This window comes from Oncorhynchus mykiss, chromosome 16 (genome assembly GCF_057628025.1).
Source record: "Oncorhynchus mykiss isolate SJ-2025 chromosome 16, ASM5762802v1, whole genome shotgun sequence".
In the NCBI taxonomy this organism is placed as follows: Eukaryota; Metazoa; Chordata; class Actinopteri; order Salmoniformes; family Salmonidae; genus Oncorhynchus; species Oncorhynchus mykiss.
Window position 1 is genome coordinate 75849238 of NC_143037.1, and position 25580 is coordinate 75874817.

The 25580-nt window shown below is 46.7% G+C and overlaps 1 protein-coding gene across 6 annotated transcripts in view; it reads left to right on the forward strand.

Moving 5' to 3' along the window:
* Positions 1 to 25580, forward strand: part of LOC110491178 (arginine-glutamic acid dipeptide repeats protein) — a 323796-nt gene continuing 298216 nt past the window's right edge. For 4 of the 6 annotated variants that reach the window (XM_036947767.2, XM_090203963.1, XM_090203965.1 and 1 more), the window contains exon 1: positions 1 to 345. The gene's annotated coding sequence lies outside the window, so the exon portion shown is untranslated. The remainder of the gene's footprint in view (positions 346 to 25580) is intronic. The other 2 variants (XM_036947766.2, XM_090203962.1) reach the window with 1 other exon arrangement.

The window sequence follows — 25580 nt, forward strand, 5'->3', positions numbered from 1 at the left end:
AATCACCACATCCAAATATGAAGAAGTGGGGGTGTTATGCTTGGTGTTGCTTCTCCCCACGCTATGTCTCTTTAGCTAACTGAAGAGAAAATAGTCCGACACCGATTAGTCCCTCTTTACTCCATACTCCATCATTTTATGACAGTATTATCAAACGCGGTCAGTTGCGTTTTTATTATTAGTTCCCCCACCCCCCACCCCAGTGGCTTGTGGCTGCCTAGCTAGGCTAGCTACTCCCCTGTGTAGCAGCGCTTGGCTGGCTAGCTAGCTGTCTGAGCTATTGTTTGTTGTTGTTGCAGTCAAATCTCAAACAAATCACAGATGGTGTAAAACAAGCCCTCCAAGGTAAGTGTTGCAATAGCTGTTGCTGTCTTATTAAGTTATACTCCTGCTTTGATGTTCACGAATAAAAAGGGGGGGGGGGTGATGGCAAATCAAACAAGTAATGTTATCTTGCTAGCTTATGTAGCTAGTTAGCTATTCTTTAGTTGTATCACGAATTATCATGATGGGTCATTGGGTCTTTGGTGTGTGGTGATGATGTCAACTAAATGTCACAAAGCTAATGTTAGCTAATAGCAGCTAACTAGCTTGCTAGCAATCAAAGCCTTAGCATTTGTTGACAGTTATTTGCCTTTTTTTGTCTTTGAGATCATCTGGATGATCCTATGGTATTATAACAGTGGCAATTAGCCATCTCACCCATCATATATTATCTCTAAGCTTGTCAGCTGTAGCAAGCTAACGTTGCTAAATCAACTCAACCAGAGACAGGCTAACGTTAGCAAGTGTTAGCTAGCTAGGTAACTAGCTAACCAGATACATTGCACCTACCAATAGTTAGCTAGCAAGCCAACTAGCTATGCTATCTAACATAGCTAGCTAGCCAGCTACCCAGAAAAATAATAGTAAGAAGTAACTTTAGCAAGCACGATAATGTTAGTTATTCGAAGCAGATTGCTACATTTGAAAGGTTGATTTGACTAGACGATTGTTGTTTTTAGATAAGCAGTTAGCATAGCTAAGCTAATTAGCTAGCTAGGTAACAATGACAGAACTGTCAAGGAGATGTTGCAGCTTCTAGACAAGACTCGTTTACTAGCAAACTGTTTGCGAAATCTGTGATTTCTGTAAATTCAGATTTAGGGTCATCATTTAAAAAAACACCGTTCATTTTAGGGTAAGAGTTGCCTGCTTGGTACCTTTCAATCTCTAGCTAGTTGTTTGTGTTCCCCCCCAAAGCAAACAATGAGTGCTGTTCTATTTCAATGCGTTATGCTTTTTTTTTTTGTCCTCTGAATGTTGCCACAACAAGCAGTTGGCAAATTTGATGTGAAAAGTGATTGCTGTGTACTGGACGTGTTCTCAACATAAGGAACTGTAACTGTGATCAAATTATACATGTTCTTTCTTACAAGTTGATATAAAAGCACCATGAATTCTTCCACCCCATGTTTGGCTCTTTACTGTACTGTCAGGAGGACAGTAGATCAATCATTTTAGTTTGGTCTCTCGGTGCTCTCTGTGTAAAACACAGCTTCTCAGTTGGAATAAGAGTGGTGGTGTTTTCACCATAAACATTGATTGAAGTGTACTGTCTGGGACCATTCTGTTCAGTCACACACACACACACACACACACACACACACACACACACACACACACACACTGTTAAATAGGCATGCAAGGGTCCTGTAAATGTCTGTCTACTGTTGCACAAGGCATTTTGTTTGGTTAGCCTAGATGTCTGCTGACTGAATAGGAGTAATCTGATGAACGTCTGGAGAGAAGAACACTTCACATTCACCCAAGAAGGTCATTTGTAATTGTTCAAGGATTGATTTGAGCGGGAATGGCAGCTTGGAGAGCAGGGAATGATGGTGTTGGCATACATCTGGAAGCCTTTGCCTATGAAGTGTTTGTCTGACTGGGGATCCCTTGGGAGTGCCTTATTCCCATGGTGGGCCTATTTTATTCCCATGGTGGGCCTATTTTATTCACTGGGTGGGCCTATTTTATTCCCTGGGTGGGCCTATTTTATTCCCTGGGTGGGCCTATTTTATTCACTGGGTGGGCCTATTTTATTCCCTGGGTGGGCCTATTTTATTCCCTGGGTGGGCCTATTTTATTCCCATGGTGGGCCTATTTTATTCCCATGGTGGGCCTATTTTATTCACTGGGTGGGCCTATTTTATTCCCTGGGTGGGCCTATTTTATTCCCTGGGTGGGCCTATTTTATTCACTGGGTGGGCCTATTTTATTCCCTGGGTGGGCCTATTTTATTCCCTGGGTGGGCCTATTTTATTCCCTGGGTGGGCCTATTTTATTCCCTGGGTGGGCCTATTTCATTACCCTGGGTGGGCCTATTTCATTCCCTGGGTGGGCCTATTTTATTCCCTGGGTGGGCCTATTTTATTCCCTGGGTGGGCCTATTTTATTCCCTGGGTGGGCCTATTTTATTCCCTGGGTGGGCCTATTTTATTCCCTAGGTGGGCCTATTTTATTCCCTGGGTGGTCCTATTTCATTCCCTGGGTGGGCCTATTTCATTCCCTGGGTGGGCCTATTTCATTACCCGGGTAGGCCTATTTCATTACCCGGGTAGGCCTATTTATTCACAGTGTACACCTAATTATTCACTGTGCTGCTGTGGCAAGTCTTTGTTAGTTGATTTGTCAATAGGCAGGATGGGGGAGGGGGGGGGGGGGGGTGTGGGTTCGTATGCAGTCAGGCAGCGTGCTGTTTCTTTGCTGCGTGTGTGGTGTTGTTCTTCACCTAGATCTCTCTTCAGAAACATCTTCCCCTCCTCAGCATTGTCCGTAAGATAATGCAGCATTATGGTTAGTCTCGGTGGAAGTCAAGTGAGTCAGAGAGTTGCGGTGAGAGAGGTAACATATTATCCACCATCTATGAACATATGTTTTGAAATTGAAGGAGACATTTTTTTTTCTTCTTCTCTCTGCTAGGTTCTTATTGTTTTTTATTTTCTTGTTAGGGATTTGAAGAATCCCTGTACGGTGAAAGCACTTTGTGACAACTGGTGTAATTTATTATTATTGTTTTTTTCAAAAAACCTTCATAAATAGGCTACATTTGATTTAAAAATAAAAAAAGTGGGTTATTTCTCCATTGAAATGGAGTCTTGGTATGTATGAAGTGATTCTGTTAGCCTCTTAGATGACACAGGGTAATTCAGCACAGGATTGACTGTTTAAACATTCCAGTACTAGGCTTCTTTTAGATGGTTTATTTATTACCGTTGCAATGTTATTCTTTGTGAAATCCTCTACACACCATAAGACTGCACTTGATATGGTTGGGTAGCATGAGTCATCTTGCTTTGTTTTTTTTAGTTCCTCAAACGTTGAGTGTTTTGGAGAAAACATTTTTTTTTTCTCTCTCTCTCTCTCTCTCTGTCTGTCTGTCTGTCTGTCTGTCTGTCTGTCTGTCTGTCTGTCTGTCTGTCTCTGTCTCTGTCTCTGTCTCTGTCTCTGTCTCTGTCTCTGTCTCTGTCTCTGTGTCTCTGTGTCTCTGTGTCTCTGTGTCTCTGTGTCTCTGTGTCTCTGTGTCTCTGTGTCTCTCTGTCTCTCTGTCTCTGTCTCTCTCTCTCTGTCTCTCTCTCTCTGTCTCTCTCTCTCTGTCTCTCTCTCTCTGTCTCTCTCTCTCTATCTGCCTGGTTACATTGTTACCTTGTAGTACAACGTTCCTTTGTCCAGAGCATTAATTTACAGTGTTCCCTCAAAGAGCTCTTGATGGGGCTGTTCAAGTGCTGAATATTTATTACAAGATGTATCTGTCATCCCATACTGATAGGCAGGCAGCACATGGTACTCTCTCACAAGACAAGCAGGCTTCTCGCTCTCTCGCCGTCTGTCTTTGTCTGTCTCTGTTTGTCTGTCATTGTTCTCCTCAAAATATATATATATATTTTTTTTCTGGTCATGCCAACAACCAGAGAAATTGGCTGTTGCAGTGGTTCTCATGTGTTGTTTTAAGATATTGGGCTGAGTGACAGGCCTGGCTTACTGGCAGGAATGAGACACACACAAACTCCTTTCTTTCTTTCTTTCTGTAGACATCTGTGGCCTTTTATTGTCCCCAGCACAAGGTGTACCTGTGTAATGATCATGCTGTTTAATTCGCTTCTTGATATGCCACAACTGTCAAGTGGATGGTTTATCTTGGCAATGAAAAAATGCTCACTAACAGTGATGTAAACAAATTTGTCCACAACATTTGAGAGAAATACGTTTTTCCTGGGCTGTTTTTTATTTCAGCTCATGAAACATGGGACCCAGATTTACATGTTGAGTTTATATTTCGTTCATTCCATTGCATGAGCCACCTAATTTACCATCATTTAAATGAACATTCTACATTACCATGGAAATGATTGCATCACAATACCAGGCAGCCATCGTGAGTGTACCTGTCAAATTGCCAGAGGTTAGCGGTTTCAAGCTCATTCTCATTAATTGTTCGCTGCAACGCCTTGCTAGTTTCAGAATGGGGCGACGTCAGTTTCATCATTTCATCCATGTTATCGCAGAAACAAGACGCATGAAAGCCTAGGCTGTCCCGTCTTCAGCCAGCTGTTGTGTAAACGGTTAAGCCGGTTGTTTTACATTCATCCACAACCGTCTGTGGCTATCCAATCAGCACCCTTCTACCCATGTGGACAGGAACATATTTTTGCGCAAAACACGCTGGAATCTGTTTTCTCCCAGAAAGCTCACTAAAGGCCGTCTTCTTCTCTGACCTTTTCCCAAGGGTTTTCCTGGCTTGTTTTGTAGTGATACAGATCAGTCCTACCAAATGTAGGCTAGTCCATCAATATCTGAAAGGCTTCATGTCTAATTGTCAATTCATGCCAGGGGTGTCAAACTCATTTTACGTCGGGGGTGGGGGTGGGGGGGGGGGGCGTTCTTGGTCTTCAGCGAGGTCCTGGGATCGCACTGAAAAAGTCCTCGCCGTCAAAATGTACAAAAGAAAGAAGACTGTCTCTCGTTTTGGGGGATTTTAGATATTCTCTGACAGTTTTAATATTTAATTTAGGTGATTTATTATTAGTGAGTTTGACACGGTCAAGAAACTGTATTAATTTAGATCCGCCATCATTTCTACTAGAGTTCGACCAATTTTAGGATTTTTCAATACTGATACCGATTTATTGGAAGACCAAAAAAAGCCGATACCAAATAATCTACCTTTTTATATATATATATATATTTTTTAATAATGACAATTACAACAATTCTGAATGAACACTTTTATTTTAACTTAATATAATACATAAATAAAATCTATTTAGTCTCAAATAAATATGCTAACATGAATTTCTTTTCACTAAATATTCAGGTTTAAAAATATATTCTTCTGTGTATTGATTTTAAGAAAGGCATTGATGTTTATGGTTAGGTACATCTGTGAAACGATAATGCTTTTTTCGCGAATGTGCTTTTGTTAAATCACCCGTTTGGCGAAGTTGAAGTAGGCTGAGATTCGATGATAAATTAACAGGCACCGCATCGATTATATGCAACGCAGGACAAGCTAGTTAACCTAGTAATATCGTCAACCGTGTGTCGTTAACTAGTGATTATGTGAAGATCGATTGTTTTTTTTTCTAAGAAGTTTAATGCTAGCTAGATACTTTCATTGGCTCCTTACTGCCCCAAAGTCCTTTTGACGCTGCGCTCAGGTGGTCAGCGCGTAACAGGTGGTCAGCGCGTAACAGGTGGTCAGCGCGTAACAGGTGGTCAGCGCGTAACAGGTGGTCAGCGCGTAACAGGTGGTCAGCGCGTAACAGGTGGTCAGCGCGTAACAGGTGGTCAGCGCGTAACAGGTGGTCAGCCTGCCACTCAGTCTCCTCGTGGAGTAACAGGTGGTCAGCGCGTAACAGGTGGTCAGCCTGCCACTCAGTCTCCTCGTGGAGTAACAGGTGGTCAGCCTGCCACTCAGTCTCCTCGTGGAGTAACAGGTAGTCAGCCTGCCACTCAGTCTCCTCGTGGAGTAACAGGTAGTCAGCCTGCCACTCAGTCTCCTCGTGGAGTAACAGGTAGTCAGCCTGCCACTCAGTCTCCTCGTGGAGTAACAGGTAGTCAGCCTGCCACTCAGTCTCCTCGTGGAGTAACAGGTGGTCAGCGCGTAACAGGTGGTCAGCCTGCCACTCAGTCTCCTCGTGGAGTAACAGGTGGTCAGCCTGCCACTCAGTCTCCTCGTGGATTGCAATGTAATCTTCCATAATCGACGTCCAAGAAGGCCCATTACCGATTTGTTCTGAAAACTTGAAATCGGCCCTGATTAATCGGTCGACCTCCTAATTACACACCGTTTTGATTGATTTGATTTGGTTTGAGTCATTTTCAAGTGTATTGATTTGGGTCTCTCTACCTGTAGGCCATCTATCTGATGCTGTCTGGTCCAAACGAGACATTGTTGCCGCCCATAGCATTGAAGGCAAGCGAAGCCAGCGACCATCTGGCCTCCCTTGACAAAAAAAACGTATACAAAATTTGCTAAACTGAGCGAGCTCAACTGTGAATAGTTCTGTTGCACCAACAAGAAGACAGTAGAAGGATGACCCCCCCTGTAGTGTAGTCTGGGACACTAGAAGGATGCCCCTCCCCCCCTGTAGTGTAGTCTGGGACTCTAGAAGGATGCCCCTCCCCCCCTGTAGTGTAGTCTGGGACACTAGAAGGATGCCCCCCCCCCCCCCCTGTAGTGTAGTCTGGGACACTAGAAGGATGCCCCCCCCCCCCCCCTGTAGTGTAGTCTGGGACACTAGAAGGATGCCCCTCCCCCCCTGTAGTGTAGTCTGGGACACTAGAAGGATGCCCCTCCCCCCCTGTAGTGTAGTCTGGGACACTAGAAGGATGCCCCCCCCCCCCCCCCCCTGTAGTGTAGTCTGGGACACTAGAAGGATGCCCCCCCCCCTGTAGTGTAGTCTGGGACACTAGAAGGATGCCCCCCCCCCACCCCCCCCACCCCCCTGTAGTGTAGTCCGGGACACTAGAAGGATGCCCCCCTGTAGTGTTTTCATGGGACACTAGGAGGAGAGGGAAGACAGGACAACACAGTAGGATCTGAGTGAACTATTTAACTAGAGAACATTGTCGCTCCCTGCTGCTACTAGTGGCACTTCCAGAAGCAGACTCTGAGTTCTGTTAAACAGCGCTCCGTCAAGCCTTTGACTCCCCTTTCATTAGGAGATGAAGTGTTTGTCTTTGAACTGAGGGACACAAATGGGACACTATTCCCTATGTAGTGCACTACCTTTGACCAGAGTCCTATGGGCCCTAATCAAATGTAGTGCACTACATAGGGAATAGGGTGTCATTTGGGACTCACAGCTGTGAATAATGGAGGTAAGGTGCAGTCGTTATTGACACACACACAGACACACAGACACACAGACACACACACACACACATACACACAGATAAACACACACACACAGATACACACACACACAGATACACACACACACACAGATACACACACACACAGATACACACACACACAGATACACACACACACAGACACACACACAGATACACACACACACACACACACACACACACACACACACACACACAGATACACACACACACACACACACACAGATACACACACACACACACACACACAGATACACACACACACACACACACACAGATACACACACACACACACAGATACACATGCACACAGACACAGACACACACACAGACACATAGACACACACACATGCACACAGAGCGAGCACACACACACTAATACTAACACTGATACACAGGATACCTTATTGCTTTCCCCTCTCTGGTAATGGGACCTCCAATACATCTGGACACCATGTTGTTGACAGACACAAAATGGTAGCAAAGTGTAAGCTCCGATCTCTTGACACCAGATCAAAGGTAAATAATGATTCATATTTAATCAGCAATTATTAGGAAAGACGTTTCTAGGCTGTGTTTGTGTCTGTGATCAGTTGAATTATTCTGTGGACTAAATTGATCAGTTTTATAGAGGAGGGGGGTCCGTATGAAAGGGGGGGAGGATCCATAGGAAGGGGGGGATCCATATGAAGGAGGGGGGAGGATCCATATGAAGGAGGGGGGGAGGATCCATATGAAGGAGGGGGGGAGGATCCATATGAAGGAGGGGGGGAGGATCCATATGAAGGAGGGGGGGAGGATCCATATGAAGGAGGGGGGGAGGATCCATATGAAGGAGGGGGGGGGATCCATATGAAGGAGGGGGGAGGATCCATATGAAGGAGGGGGGAGGATCCATATGAAGGAGGGGGGAGGATCCATATGAAGGAGGGGGGGAGGATCCATATGAAGGAGGGGGGAGGATCCATATGAAGGAGGGGGGGAGGATCCATATGAAGGAGGGGGGAGGATCCATATGAAGGAGGGGGGGATCCATATGAAGGAGGGGAGGAGGATCCATATGAAGGAGGGGGGGAGGATCCATATGAAGGAGGGGGGAGGATCCATATGAAGGAGGGGGGGAGGATCCATATGAAGGAGGGGGGAGGATCCATATGAAGGAGGGGGGAGGATCCATATGAAGGAGGGGGGGAGGATCCATATGAAGGAGGGGGGAGGATCCATATGAAGGAGGGGGGAAGATCCATATGAAGGAGGGGGAGAAGATCCATATGAAGGAGGGGGGGAGGATCCATATGAAGGAGGAGGGGGAGGATCCATATGAAGGAGGGGGGAGGATCCATATAAAGGAGGGGGGAGGATCCATATAAAGGAGGGGGAGGATCCATATGAAGGGGTGGGGGAGGATCCATATGAAGGAGGGGGGAGGATCCATATGAAGGGGGGGATCCATATGAAGGGGGGGATCCATATGAAGGGGGGGATGATCCATATGAAGGGGGGGATCCATATGAAGGGGGGATCCATATGAAGGGGGGGATCCATATGAAGGAGGGGGGAGGATCCATATGAAGGGGGGGATCCATATGAAGGGGGGGATCCATATGAAGGGGGGGATCCATATGAAGGAGGGGGGGAGGATCCATATGAAGGATGGGGGGAAGGATCCATATGAAGGAGGGGGGGAGGATCCATATGAAGGAGGGGGGGAGGATCCATATGAAGGAGGGGGGGAGGATCCATATGAAGGAGGGGGGGAGGATCCATATGAAGGAGGGGTGTATGAAGGAGGGGTGTACCCTCCTGTAGTTGTAGGGTGCCTTCTGTACCCTTCTCTAGCTGTAGGGTGCCATCTGTACCCTTCTCTAGTTGTAGGGTGCCATCTGTACCCTTCTCTAGTTGTAGGGTGCCATCTGTACCCTCCTCTAGTTGTAGGGTGCCATCTGTACCCTTCTCTAGTTGTAGGGTGCCATCTGTACCCTTCTCTAGTTGTAGGGTGCCATCTGTACCCTTCTCTAGTTGTAGGGTGCCATCTGTACCCTTCTCTAGTTGTAGGGTGCCATCTGTACCCTTCTCTAGTTGTAGGGTGCCTTCTGTACCCTTCTCTAGCTGTAGGGTGCCATCTGTACCCTTCTCTAGCTGTAGGGTGCCATCTGTACCCTTCTCTAGTTGTAGGGTGCCTTCTGTACCCTTCTCTAGCTGTAGGGTGCCATCTGTACCCTTCTCTAGCTGTAGGGTGCCATCTGTACCCTTCTCTAGTTGTAGGGTGCCATCTGTACCCTTCTCTAGTTGTAGGGTGCCATCTGTACCCTCCTCTAGTTGTAGGGTGCCATCTGTACCCTCCTGTAGTTGTAGGGTGCCATATGTACCCTTCTCTAGTTGTAGGGTGCCATCTGTACCCTTCTCTAGTTGTAGGGTGCCTTCTGTACCCTTCTCTAGCTGTAGGGTGCCATCTGTACCCTTCTCTAGTTGTAGGGTGCCATCTGTACCCTTCTCTAGTTGTAGGGTGCCTTCTGTACCCTTCTCTAGCTGTAGGGTGCCATCTGTACCCTTCTCTAGCTGTAGGGTGCCATCTGTACCCTTCTCTAGCTGTAGGGTGCCATCTGTACCCTTCTCTAGTTGTAGGGTGCCATCTGTACCCTTCTCTAGTTGTAGGGTGCCATCTGTACCCTCCTCTAGTTGTAGGGTGCCATCTGTACCCTCCCCTCCTCTAGTTGTAGGGTGCCATCTGTACCCTCCTCTTCTCTAGTTGTAGGGTGCCATCTGTACCCTTCTCTTCTTGAGTGTCTGTCTGGAGAGTACATCCGCTCTGTGTAGTGGGTGGATATTTCCCACTGAACTACTTACAGTTTAAAACACACTACCATCAGGGAGAGGCTGGCAGAGAGAGAGAGAGAGGAGGGAGGGGGGGGGGGGGTTCAAGGGAGAGGCTGGCAGAGAGAGAGAGGAGGGAGGGGGGGGGGTTCAAGGGAGAGCGAACAGAGAGAGGGTGAAACACAGCAGTGCTATCTAATGGATCAATTTGTAATAAATCTGTTGCCTGAAGCTGTTGTGCAGGCAGCTCTAGTCTCCTCAGCTGAGAGGTGTCTGTTGCTGCGTCTCGCAGGCCAGAGACTGCTTGTTGGCTCGTCAGACAGCTGGGCATATCACTATCCTATCACTGAAGGAAATGTAGACTCACGTACATAAACGTTGAAGCATTTAAGCGTAGCAGAAGTTTTGTTTTGCCAGGGACAGTTTTATATGAGTGGGTCACGTTCCTTTTACATACAGAATTAATTGATATATATATATATATATATATATCTATTACATTTAACATTTTAGTAATTTATCCATTTAAAAGGCTTTTAACATTTTTTTTTTTACCAGCAAACACTGGGGACTTCCCCCAAAAGACTAGACTTCCCCCAAAAGACTAGACTTCCCCCGAAAGACTAGACTTCCCCCGAAAGACTAGACTTCCCCCGAAAGACTAGACTTCCCCCGAAAGACTAGACTTCCCCCGAAAGACTAGACTTCCCCCGAAAGACTAGACTTCCCCCTCCCCACTCTGCTAGCGACCCATATGGCCCTTACGCCAATCCATTCTCATTGATTCCACCTGGGGTTTGGTGAAGTGCTGTATGGCCGTAACATTATCAGCAGCACTGGTCTATGCTCGCACACGGTCTTGTTTAAGTAACCTTGTAAGGGACACACATTTATAGCCATTCAAAGTTCTATTTTCCCCTAAGTCATTAACCCCTAAACCTAGCTCTACTCTCCCTTAACCCTAAATCCATTAGAAATAGCATTTGACCGTGTGAGGATTAACAAAAATGTCACATTTTTGTTTTCGTTTACTATTCTTGTGGGGATTTCTGGTCCCCACAAGTATAGTTAAACACACACACCTTACACACACACACGCCTTACACACACACACACACGCACACACGCGCGCACACACGCCTTACACACACACACACACACACACACACACACACACACGCCTTACACACACACACACACACACACACACACACACACACGCCTTACACACACACACACACACACACACACACACACACACACACACACGAAAGCAGCACTTGAAGCAGTTGGTTGAAGCTGATGTGTTCCTCTCCATGTCTCTGAGCTGTTGCCTCTCAGACCAGTGTTCATTCTGTCTCAGATATTCCACTGTTCACTGTAGTTGTGAATCAATTGGAGGACCCAGTTTCTACGCGTTTGATACTTTAATGGTAAAAAATCTAATATTTTCCCTTCTTATATTGTCTTAAGCTCTTCTTGACCAAGGTTTTTCATAGTGTTCAATTATTTCAGTTGTCTATAGCTAGCACGGCTGTTGTGTATAGCTAGCAGCTAGTATGGCCGTTGCCCGTAGCTAGCACGGCTGTTGTGTATAGCTAGCAGCTAGTATGGCCGTTGCCCGTAGCTAGCACGGCTGTTGTGTATAGCTAGCAGCTAGTATGGCCGTTGCCCGTAGCTAGCACGGCTGTTGTGTATAGCTAGCAGCTAGTATGGCCGTTGCCCGTAGCTAGCACGGCTGTTGTGTATAGCTAGCAGCTAGTATGGCCGTTGCCCGTAGCTAGCACGGCTGTTGTGTATAGCTAGCAGCTAGTATGGCCGTTGCCCGTAGCTAGCACGGCTGTTGTGTATAGCTAGCAGCTAGTATGGCCGTTGCCCGTAGCTAGCATGGCTGTTGTGTATAGCTAGCAGCTAGTATGGCCATTGCCCGTAGCTAGCACGGCTGTTGTGTATAGCTAGCAGCTAGTATGGCCGTTGCCCGTAGCTAGCACGGCTGTTGTGTATAGCTAGCAGCTAGTATGGCCGTTGCCCGTAGCTAGCATGGCTGTTGTGTATAGCTAGCAGCTAGTATGGCCGTTGCCCGTAGCTAGCACGGCTGTTGTGTATAGCTAGCAGCTAGTATGGCCGTTGCCCATAGCTAGCACGGCTGTTGTGTATAGCTAGCAGCTAGTATGGCCGTTGCCCGTAGCTAGCATGGCTGTTGTGTATAGCTAGCAGCTAGTATGGCCATTGCCCGTAGCTAGCACGGCTGTTGTGTATAGCTAGCAGCTAGTATGGCCGTTGCCCGTAGCTAGCACGGCTGTTGTGTATAGCTAGCAGCTAGTATGGCCGTTGCCCGTAGCTAGCACGGCTGTTGTGTATAGCTAGCATTTTTACCAGAACAGGGAGATTTGGATTCTTACCAAGAGAGATTACATTAAGAGACCATATTTAAAGATGATTTAATCCCATCTGTTCTGTGGTGCGACAGAGGCTGCTTCTCAAATGGAGCCCAATGGGCCCTGGTCTAAAGTAGTGCACTACATGGGGAATAGGGTGCCATTTGGAACAGAACCATACGTTCTATCAAGGTTTTAATTAGGAAAGCAGACGTGACAACCCTGATGTTTGCTGTTGCCTCGGGGGTAGAGATATCTAGTAAGTGGTTTGAAGTGCTAAGTGTGACTGAGATTAAACCCTCTCTCTCTTTTCTCTCTCTCTCTGTCTGTCTCTCTCTCTGTGTCTCTCTGTGTCTCTCTCTGTCTCTCTTGCTCTCTCTCGCTCTCTCTCTCTCTCGCTCTCTCTCTCTCTCTCTCTCTGTCTGTCTGTCTGTCTGTCTCTGTCTGTCTCTCTGTGTCTGTCTCTCTGTGTCTGTCTCTCTGTGTCTGTCTCTCTGTGTCTGTCTCTCTGTGTCTGTCTCTGTCTGTCTGTCTCTGTCTCTCTGTCTCTCTCTCTCTCTCTCTCTGACTCTCTCTCTCTGTCTCTCTCTCCCTCCCTCTGTGTCTCTGTGTGTGTCTGTCTGTCTGTCTTTGTCTGTGTGTGTGTTTCTAAATCTTCTGTAGTAGTGTGTCATCATTAACAAAGGCTAAACGTGTGTGTGCCTGTGTGCGTATCTACCCCTTCTGTGGCTGTACACCGTCATGAACGGCTGGCTCATCTAGCCAGTGTAAATGATCTGTAGGTCTGCCACTGCCCTGCAGCCAAACCAATGCGGTTTGTTCGTTGAAAAGAGGCACATTTTCTTGTAATCATTGAAACTGATGTTTGTTACGTGACTGGAGGATCTGGAGTTTTACTAAAGTGGTGAGAAGAGACGGAAATGGACAATCAACCCTCCTTCCTTCCTGCCTTCTCTCACTCTCTCACCGTCTCTCTCTCTCTCTCTCTCTCTCACTCTCTCACCGTCTCTCTCTCTCTGTCTCTCTCTGTCTCTCTCTCTCTCACTCTCTCACCGTCTCTCTCTCTCTCTCTCTCTCTCTCTCTCTCTCTCTCACCGTCTCTCTCTCTCTCTATCTCACCCTCTCTCTCTCTCTCTCTCTCTTTCTCTCACCCTCTCTCTCTCTCTCTCTCTCTCTCTCTCTCTCTCTCTCTCTGTCTCTCTCTCTGTCTCTCTCTCTGTCTCTCTCTCTGTCTCTCTCTCTGTCTCTGTCTCTCTCTCTGTCTCTCTCTCTCTCTCTCTCTCTCTCAAACGAAGCAGCAGAAACACAGCAGAAGAAACACTGACGGGGGAGAGACCATAATGTCAGACAGAGGGGGAAGGAAACAAAGGAAACGGTCTCATCCCCCCCTCTGTCTGACGTTACGGTCTCTCCCCGACGTTACGGTCTCTCCCCCCTCTGTCTGACGTTACGGGCTCTCCCCGACGTTACGGTCTCTCCCCCCTCTGTCCGACGTTACGGTCTTTCTTCGACATCTTAAGTGTTCGTTGATTCCGAGTGCTGTGGCGAATACTCCTGTCTCTGCTGCACAAGACCTCAACAAGATTTGAGTTGTAATCGTTTGTGGACTTCAGATTAACTGATCGATCGTGTGTTTTATTATTGCCGTTTTAGGCAAGAGCAAATCTACGAGAGGAAACACAGACAGACAGACGGACAGTTGATGCTGTACTGTTCTGTTTAGAATGGTTGTAGCGGGTTATCTGTGTCTGAAGACTCTGAAATCTCAGTTGGCCTTTGACTCTATATGGCTGCGTTTACACAGGCAGTCCAATTCAGATCTTGTCCCTTAATGTGTGAAAGGCAGGAAAACACATGGAATCTGATCTTTTGGCTACCAATTTATACCACCTTCATATGTGGATCTCAGTCCTGAAACAAACCAGATCCTTCATATACAACCTCTGAACTCATTTTGCTCTAGTGTTTTCTTGTTTGCACGTTAACCTGACGTTACCATGACAACCTCCCAAAAAAATGTAACGGAACAGTGACCTGGAAATGAGAGCATTGCATACATAGAGATCCTATTAAATTACAAGAGGGGAAATGTCATAAACCTTCAAAGTTCCAGAATGGGTTTGAAAATGGCAGCCATATTGGTCAGGGAGAAATCCGAACCAGTTTAATTGGATTGAATGGCAGTAGTGCCATTCGCTATTTATAAAAGCACTTAATATGGGTTTTATACACATTTTCTGTATAAATTGCATCTAAAATATAAATATATGTAAACAGACCATATATTTTTCCCAAGAACACAGTGTCCTCCATCATTCTTAAATGGAAGAAGTTTGGAACCACCAACACTCTTCCTAGATGTGGCCGCACGGCCAAACTGAGAAATCGGGGGGGAGAGGGCCTTTTTCAGGGAAGTGACCAAGACCCGATGGTCGATCTGACAGAGCTCCAGAGTTCCTCTGTGGAGATGGGAGAACCTTCCAGAAGGACCACCATCTCTGCAGCACTCCACCAATCAGGCCTTTGTGTTAGAGTGGCCAGACAGAAGCCACTCCTCAGTAAAAGGCACATGACAGCCCGCTTAGGGTTTGCCAAAAGGCACCTAAAGGACACTCTGACCATGAGAAACCAGATTCTCTGGTCTGATGAAACCAATATTGAACTCTTTGGCCTGAATGCCAAGCGTCACATCTGGATGAAACCTGGCACCATCCCTACGGTGAAGCATGGTGGTGGCAGCATCATGCTGTGGGGATATTTTTCAGCGACGGGGACTGGGAGACTAGGCAGGATTGAGGGAAAGATGAACGGAGCAAAGTACAGAGAGATCCTTGATGAAAACCTGCTCCAGATTGCTCAGGACATCACACTGGGGGCGAAGGTTCACCTTCCAACGCAGGAGTGGTTTCCGGACAAGTCTCTGAATGTCCTCTAAGTGTCCCAGCCAGAGCCTGAACTTGAACCCGATCGAAACATTACTGGAGAGACCTGACTGAAAATAGCTGTGCAGCAACTCTCCCCATCCAACCTGACAGAGCTTGAGAGGATCTGCAGAGAAGAATGGGAGAAACTCCCCAAATACAGGTGTGCCAAGCTTGTAGCGACATACCCAAGAAGACTCAAGGCTGTAATCTCTGTCCAAGGTGCTTCAACAAAGTACTGAGTAAAGGGTCCGAGTACCTATGTAAATATGATACATATTAAATATCTAAAAAGCTGTTTTTCCTTTGTCATTATGGGATATTGTGTGTAGATTGATGAGGGGGGTAAACACTGATTAAAGTACTGAGTAAAGTACTGAGTAAAGTACTGAGTAAAGTACTGAGTAAAGTACTGAGTAAAGTACTGAGTAAAGGGTCTGAGGACTTATGTAAATGTAATTGTTCAGTGTTTTTTTTATTTTGAGTACATTTACAACAAAAAATTATCTAAAAAACCCTGTTTTTGCTTTGTCATTATGGGATATTGTATGTAGATTTGAGATTTAAGGCTGTAACGTAACGAAAGGGGTCTGAATACTTTCCAAATGCACTGCTATGTAACGATGTGTTAATAAACACCTCCCATTGATTAAATTGGTGAAATTATTAAAATGAGAATTTAATTATTATTACTGTCTTTATTCGCTTAGCTACTTACTTGTTCTATTGTTGTTGCGGTTAACCTGCAAGGGAGCATTTCATTACACTGGCTACTACATCAGGTGTACTCCATCAGGTGTACTCCATCAGGTGTACTACATCAGGTGTACTCCATCAGGTGTACTCCATCAGGTGTACTACATCAGGTGTACTTCATCAGGTGTACTCCATCAGGTGTACTCCATCAGGTGTACTCCACCAGGTGTACTCCATCAGGTGTACTCCATCAGGTGTACTCCATCAGGTGTACTACATCAGGTGTACTACATCAGGTGTACTCCATCAGGTGTACTTCATCAGGTGTACTTCATCAGGTGTACTCCATCAGGTGTACTTCATCAGGTGTACTCCATCAGGTGTACTCCATCAGGTGTTCTACATCAGGTGTTCTACATCAGGTGTACTACATCAGGTGTTCTACATCAGGTGTACTACATCAGGTGTACTCCATCAGGTGTACTCCATCAGGTGTACTCCATCAGGTGTACTACATCAGGTGTACTCCATCAGATGTACTTCATCAGGTGTACTTCATCAGGTGTACTCCATCAGGTGTTCTACATCAGGTGTACTCCATCAGGTGTACTTCATCAGGTGTACTTCATCAGGTGTACTCCATCAGGTGTTCTACATCAGGTGTACTCCATCAGGTGTACTCCATCAGGTGTACTCCATCAGGTGTACTCCATCAGGTGTACTCCATCAGGTGTACTTCATCAGGTGTACTTCATCAGGTGTACTCCATCAGGTGTTCTACATCAGGTGTACTCCATCAGGTGTTCTACATCAGGTGTACTCCATCAGGTGTTCTACATCAGGTGTACTCCATCAGGTGTTCTACATCAGGTGTACTCCATCAGGTGTTCTACATCAGGTGTACTCCATCAGGTGTACTTCATCAGGTGTACTTCATCAGGTGTACTCCATCAGGTGTTCTACATCAGGTGTACTCCATCAGGTGTTCTACATCAGGTGTACTCCATCAGGTGTTCTACATCAGGTGTACTCCATCAGGTGTACTCCATCAGGTGTACTCCATCAGGTGTTCTACATCAGGTGTACTCCATCAGGTGTTCTACATCAGGTGTACTCCATCAGGTGTACTCCATCAGGTGTATATGACAACAAACAAACAAAATTGAACTTAGAAGAGAAGGAGGAGAGCAGCCAGAAAGACAGGGAAAAAGATGGCCAGCTTTGTGGGTAGTTTGTGTGAAATATTGAAAATACCAAAGGTCCTTTAAATTATGTTAATCTAATCTCACGTTAGCTGTTAGAACTATGATTAAATGAATCATTAGAGGTTATAACTTCCATTCTTAAGATATGTTTTTTTTTTTTTTTTGGCTCATGTCTCTTTTTATATTCATATAGCCTTGGGCACATGTGCTAAACTCCAGGTCTGCTGGCCGAATCCGGCCCGTGACGCATTTCTATCCGGCCCGCGCAATGAATTGAGTTGACAATAAACGTTGCCCCGTTTCCATACAGCCCGCGAGATGCGCTGCACTACAAGTCCCAGCATGCACTGCCAACGTGCTGCACACCAAACGGCAGTGCATTACCACACACACACACACACACCTCTCCTCCCAGACCGACACACGCCCCTCGATATGAGTCAACAACATTTTATTATACTGTCAGAAATGTACGACTAAAGTGTAAATAGGATCATTTTGGTCGTAAAGTCAGTCTCGTCCAAAACTTGCATCACAACTTAAATGAAGGTTGGGTTTGTTTCAATCATGCCAACATGCCTGCAGCTGGCAGCACACAAGTAATCATCCATTTGGAGTGCAGCTGTACGCGACCCGATCATAATGCCTGTGGTAAATTTGGGTTGACTTTGGATATCCCTATGTGGCTAGTTAGGGACCATCTGTAAATTTTACAATGTACATGGGACAGAATGTTACAGTTCCAATAGCTCCACATTTCAATGACTTAAAAACCTCAAACCAACTATATACATTGTAGAAATTCATATTACAAATATTGAAAGCATTTAATGGGACGAGTGAAAGATGTGCAACATGAAAATACTGTCCCAATTACATTGTAATTTATTAACGGATATCCAAAGTCAAAGTCTAGTGGTCTCACACCAGCATGCTGAAGCTTAATTGGCTAAATAATTTGGCTACGTCTTCCCACCTGCGAACACACACACACACACACACACACACACACACACACAAGACTTCCACATTAAACCACCCCGAAACCAACTCACGTTTGAATTCAGTCAGGGCCACTTGCATTTCTTAATGAACCAAATCTAAAATGAGGCCAAATCAGGAAGTGCAAGTCGCCCTTTAAAACGAACTAATGACACGTTGCACCTCTACCTTTCTACCTTTTCAGATGAGCCAAGGAGGAGGACAGATGAGAACAGCAGGCCAGTGGAGCACTTAGAACAGCATCAGCCAGGGGCAAATGGTAGGGAAGAGGATGATTTAGGTGACCTAGGCACGAAACAAGTTAAACTACCCCAGTATCCCCTTGACCGTTTTGGATTGAAATACTAGAAAGACACCAGACAAGACACAGAGACAGCAACAGAAGAGCGAGACACCAGACAAGACACAGAGACAGCAACAGAAGAACAGGATATGATGGAGAGAGACACCAGACAAGACACAGAGACAGCAACAGAAGAGCGAGACACCAGACAAGACACAGAGACAGCAACAGAAGAGCGAGACACCAGACAAGACACAGAGACAGCAACAGAAGAACAGGATATGATGGAGAGAGACACCAGGCAAGACACAGAAAGTGACAGACGAGGGCAGATGGAGCGGGAACCGAGGTGGATTAAGCACACAGTAGACTGTATCACTTCAGGGTGCTCTATATATTTGCACAAATTATGAGAGGTGAAATCGAACAGTGAAAAAGTACAACATGGTTTACAAATAATTTGCAGGCGAGGTGAAAAAGCCTGTGAAATTACTATTAAAACAATTGTTTACTTTTACACTTTTTACAAACAGGACAGGAAGAGAGAGGAGGGCAGATGAGAGAGACAGCAACAGAATACTAAGAGACAGCAACAGAGGAGGGCAGATGAGAGAGACAGCAACAGAGGAGGGCAGACGAGAGACGGCAACAGAAGAGGGCAGACGAGAGAGACAGCAACAGAATACTAAGAGACAGCAACAGAGGAGGGCAGACGAGAGAGACAGCAACAGAATACTAAGAGACAGCAACAGAAGAGGGCAGACGAGTGAGACAGCAACAGAATACTAAGAGACAGCAACAGAGGGCAGACGAGAGACAGCAACAGAGGAGGGCAGACGAGAGAAGGCAACATACTACTAAGAGACCGCACCAGAGGAGGGCAGACGAGAGAGACAGCAACATACTACTAAGAGACAGTAACAGAGGAGGGCAGACGAGAGAGACAGCAACATACTACTAAGAGACAGCAACAGAGGAGGACAGATGAGAGAGACAGCAACAGACTACTAAGAGACAGTAACAGAGGAGGACAGACGAGAGAGACAGCAACATACTACTAAGAGACAGTAACAGAGGAGGGCAGACGAGAGAGACAGCAACAGAATACTAAGAGACAGCAACAGAGGAGGGCAGATGAGAGAGACAGCAACAGACTACTAAGAGACAGTAACAGAGGAGGACAGACGAGAGAGACAGCAACATACTACTAAGAGACAGCAACAGAGGATGGCAGATGAGAGAGACAGCAACAGAGGAGGGCAGACGAGAGATGGCAACATACTACTAAGAGACCGCACCAGAGGAGGGCAGACGAGAGAGACAGCAACATACTACTAAGAGACAGCAACAGAGGAGGGCTGATGAGAGAGACAGCAACATACTACTAAGAGACAGTAACAGAGGAGGACAGACGAGAGAGAGGGAGACGGCAACAGAAGAGGGCAGACGAGAGAGAGAGAGAGAGAGAGAAGGCAACAGAAGAGGTCAGACGATAGACAGCAACAGAGGAAGTGATGGATAGAGGCAGAGGTGTGAGCACACAGTAGACTGTATCACTTAAAGCAGCTCTATGGATTCTAATTACTGCACAGTGTAATATGTACTGTATGTGTGAGAAAAAGAGGGTGTTCGGGTACTGTGGGATTCATTAAAGGGATACTTTGGGATGTATCTACTTCCCCAGAGTCAGATGAACTCATGGACACCATTTTTATGTCTCTGTGTCCAGTATGAAGGAAGGTGGAGGTAATTTTGCTAGCCAATGCTAACTAGCGTTAGCGCGATGACTGAAAGTCTATGGGTATCTGCTAGCACAACCAAGAGCAGGTGTTCTTAGTGTTTTTGTACAATCAGTGTATATTATTATATATACTGAACAAAACTATAAGCGCATCATGATTAATTAATTTTACTGAATTACAGTGAGGAAATCATTGTCATTGTCATTTGGCCCTAATCTATGGATTTCATATGACTGAGAATACAGATATACATACATATGTTGGTCACAGATACCTTCAAAAACAATGGGCCTCAGGATCTCGTCACGGTATTTTTGTGCATTCAAATTGTCATTGATAAAATGCAATTGTGTTCGTTGTCTGTAGTTAATGCCAGCCCATTCTATAACCCCACCGCCACCATGGGGCACTCTGTTAGCAGCGTTGACATCAGCAAACCGCTCACCCACACGGTTGTGAGGCCGGTTGGACGTACTGCCAAATACTCTAAAACAGCTTTAGAGGCGGCTTATGGTAGAGAAATGAACATGACATTTTCTGGCAAAAGCTCTGGTGGACATTCCTGCAGTCAAGATGCCATTTGCACGCTCCCTCAACTTGAGGCATCTGTGGCATTGTGTTGTGGGACAAAACTGCACATTTTAAAGTGCCATTTTATTGTCCCCAGCACAAGGTGCACCTGTGTAGTGATCATGCTGTTTAATCAGCTTCTTGATATGTCACACCTGTCAGATGGATGGATTATCTTGGCAAAAAATAAATGCTCACTAACAGGGGTGTAAACAAATTTGTGACCCCCCCCCAAAAAGGTATTGTATTTCAGCTCATGTAAAGTCCCATGACTCATGTTACGTTTATAATTTTTGTTCAATACCAATATTTTTAAAATCTGTGTGTGTGTGTGTGTGTGGACTAGTAATCCATCAGGCCCACTTGATGTGTTGTATCTTTTTATGATTTTTTATTTTTTTAATTTAAACCTTTATTTAACCAGGCAAGTCAGTTAATTAAGAACAAATTATTATTTACAATGATGGCCTACACCGGCCAAACCCCGGACGACGCTAGGCCAGTTGTGGAACCGCCCTATGGGACTCCCAATCACGGCCGGTTGTGCTACAGCCTGGATTCGAACCTAGGGTGTCTGTAGTGAACGCCTCTAGCTTACTGAGAAGCAGTGCCTCAGACCGCTCTGCCACTCGAGAGCCACAATGGGATGTTGTTGTAGTGGGTTTAGTAAAAAGAGAGACATAGACATCATTGTTCTCACGTGTCAGCTGTCATTCAGTAATTACCCTGGCGTGTGCGTGTGTGCGCGTGTGTGTGTGTGTGTGTGTGTGTGTGTGTGGTTCCTCCTCTCTACAAGCGATAGCTACTGTAGTAAATGAGGCAGTGAGGTGACATCACCCTGAGCTAGCCTGGTCGCTCCTAGCAACAAGCCATGCTGTAATGAAAGACTAATATTTCTCCTGACAGCGGTAGTTTAAAAATCACTCCTCCTGGGTGAAACTACTTTGTCACGGTGACACCGATCACAGACTCGTACCTCTGGTTAGAAACACTTTATTCTCCCTCCCTCTCTTTTCTCTGTCTCTCCCGCTATCCATCTCTACATTACCTGCTTACTGTCGTCTCTAATCAACACCATTCACTCCCTTCTCTCGCTCTCCTCTCTTCTCTCTCTTCCCCCTCTTGCTCTCTCTCCCTCTCCCCCCCCCTCGCTCTCTCTCCCCTTTTCTCTCTCGCCTCCCCCTCTCTCTCGCCTCTCTCCCCTCTCCCTCTCTCTCGCCTCTCCCTCTCTCTCCCCTCCCCCTCTCTCTCGCCTCCCCTCTCTCTCCCCTCTCCCTCTCTCTCGCCTCCCCCTCTCTCTCGCCTCCCCTCTCTCTCGCCTCCCCCTCTCTCTCGCCTCCCCTTCTCTCTCGCCTCTCTCCCCTCTCCCTCTCTCTCGCCTCTCCCTCTCTCTCCCCTCCCCCTCTCTCTTGCCTCCCCCTCTCTCTCGCCTCCCCTTCTCTCTCGCCTCCCCCTCTCTCTCGCCTCCCCTTCTCTCTCGCCTCCCCCTCTCTCTCGCCTCTCTCCCCTCTCCCTCTCTCTCGCCTCTCCCTCTCTCTCCCCTCCCCCTCTCTCTCGCCTCCCCCTCTCTCTCCCCTCTCCCTCTCTCTCCCCTCTCCCTCTCTCGCCTCCCCCTCTCTCTCGCCTCCCCCTCTCTCTCGCCTCCCCTTCTCTCTCGCCTCCCCCTCTCTCTCGCCTCTCTCCTCTCGCCTCTCCCTCTCTCTCCCCTCCCCCTCTCTCTCGCCTCCCCCTCTCTCTCGCCTCTCCCCCTCTCTCCCCTCCCCCTCTCTCTCGCCTCCCCCTCTCTCTCGCCTCCCCCTCTCTCTCGCCTCCCCCTCTCTCTCGCCTCCCCCTCTCTCTCCCCTCTCCCTTCTCTCTCCCCTCTCCCTTCTCACTCTGTTTTCCCCTGATCTTTTTGTCTCTGCAGCTACTAAACCCACTACAACAACAGACCCATTGCCTTTTCTATCCCTCTACTTTACCTTTCTTTCTCGGTTTCATTTCACCTTGTCGCTTCTGCTGTCTCAGATGAACACCTTGAAAATTAGCTGTGTGCGTGTCCCTGTCTGGAGGGAGGGAGGGAGTGATGGCGGGAGGGAGTGAGGGCGGGAGGGAGTGAGGGCGGGAGGGAGTGAGGGCGGGAGGAGTGAGGGAGGGAGGGAGGGAGGAAGTGAGGGCGGGGAGGAGTGAGGGCGGGAGGAGGAGGGAGGTAGGGCGGGAGGAGGGAGGAGGGATGGAGGGCGGGAGGATGGAGGGCGGTCTCCATGCAGGAATCGACAGGCGGGTTTTAATTGTGTGTGACACGTGAAATGAGAAACAGCAATGTGTGAACAGTCAGAGGTCCCAGGAGACCAGATGAGAAGGAGATGAGTCTCCCTGCTCCTCGACATGTAAAAGAGAGGCTCTAGCTGTCCTCTCGGTCATATGGCTGAATCACTCTCTCTAGTGTTGCCTTTCCATTCTCTACCACAGAGGGGACAAAAAGAACTCGGGGCATTTCCACGGTAACGGAATGTACGAGAACTACTTTGAACAATTTACACAGAATATTTCACAAACACACATTTACTGGAACTTAAGAACTGTGCAGATGCAAAAGTTTGGTAACAGAATTAGGGTTAAATGAAAATGTAACGCAAGGAGTTTTACCATCGACAGCCATCCATATCGTTAAGCCCTGACCAACTAACGTGCCGTTTCCCATTTAACAACAGCAACAGAAATAAATGATGCTCAACTGGGACCACTGGCTGAGGTGATTTATTTGGACAAAACACAACGCAAGGAGAGTACGATATACATCTGTTACACAACAACAACAACAACAACATATATATTTAAAAAGAAGGGTTAAATCTCCCTCGGTTTACGGTGCCTTGTTTTCCAAAGACACTGTGGAATATCTGCTCTTAATTAATATTCTACGATGTCTGCAGGAAGAATGGGCTGCCAGCTATATGACGTGACATCTTGAGTTTGGGGGGGGGGGGGGGGGGGTCCATTTTTGTTATTGGACGATGGTAATGGAAGTGGATTAGCACCTGGTAACGGAATTACATTAGCTGATTGATGTCTCACGGGTCCGTGATCTGTACTACATAGAAATGCACAATGATGGATATGAGGGTTATTCTCTTCAGGGTGATGTACACTGAATAGGTAGGTACACAATGATGTACAATATCATCATTTTTAATATTTGGTCATTATTCTACACAATGGTTATTAATGTAATGAGCGCCGTCCCCCCAAAAAAAGGACCAAATTTGATTGGTTCGGCTCGGACCAAATCTGAGCCTGTCATAGTATTCAGACCCTTCGCTATGAGACTGGAAATTAATCTCAGGTGTGCATCCTGTTTCCCATTGATCATCCTTGAGATGTTTCTACAACTCGGAGTCCACCTGTGGTAAATTCAATTCTATATAAGGTCTCGCAGTTGACAATGCATGTCAGAGCGGAAACCAAGCCATGAGGTTGAAGGAATTGTGCGTAGAGCTATGAGACAGGATTGTGTCGAGGCACAGATCGGGGGAAGGGTACCAAAAATGTTCTGCAGTAGTGAAGGTCCCCAAGAACACAGTGGCCTCCATCAATCTTAAATGGAAGACGTTTGGAACCACCAAGACTCTTCCTAGAGCTGGCCGCTCGGCCAAATGGAGCAATCGGGGGAGAAGGGCCTTGGTCAGGGAGGTGTACAAGAACCCTCTGGTCACTCTGACAGAGTTCTAGAGTTCCTCTCTGGAGATGGGAGAACCTTCCAGAAGGGCAAACATCTTAGCAGCAGTCCACCAATCAGGCCTTTATGGTAGAGTGGCCAGACGGAAGCTACTCTTAAATTAAAGGCACATGACAGCCCACTTGGAGTTTGCCAAAAATGCACCTAAGGGACTCTGACCATGAAAAACAAGATTCTCTGGTCTGATGAAACCAAGATTGAACTCTTTGGCCTGAATGCCAAGTGTCATGTCTGGATAAAACCTGGCACCATCCCTACGGTGAAGCATGGTGGTGGCAGCATCATTCTGTGGGGATGTTTTACAGCGGCAGGGACTGAGAGACTAGTCAAGATCGAGGGAAAGATGAACGGAGAAAAGTACAGAGAGATCCTTGATGAAAACCTGCTCCAGTGCGCCCAGGACCTCAGACTGGGGCAAAGATTCACCTTCCAACAGGACAACGACCCTAAGCACACAGCCAAGACCACGCAGGACTGGCTTCGGAACAAGTCTCTGAATGTCCTTGAGTGGCCCGGACTTGAACCCGATCGAACATCTCTGGAGAAACCTGAAAATAGCTGTGCAGCGAAGCAACCCCATCCAACCTGACAGAGCTTGAGAGGATCTGCAGAGAAGAATGGGAGAAACTCCCCAAATACAGGTGTGCCAAGCTTGTTGCGTCATACCCAAGAAGACTCAAGGTTGTACTCGCTGTCAAAGGTGCTTCAACAAAGTACTGAGTAAAGGGTCTGAGTATTTATGTAAATATGATACTTTAGGTTTTTTTTAGAATTAGGCTGTAACGGGAACAAAATGCAGAAAACGTCGAGGGGTTTGAATACTTTCCGAATGCCATGTATCTACCCTGTATCT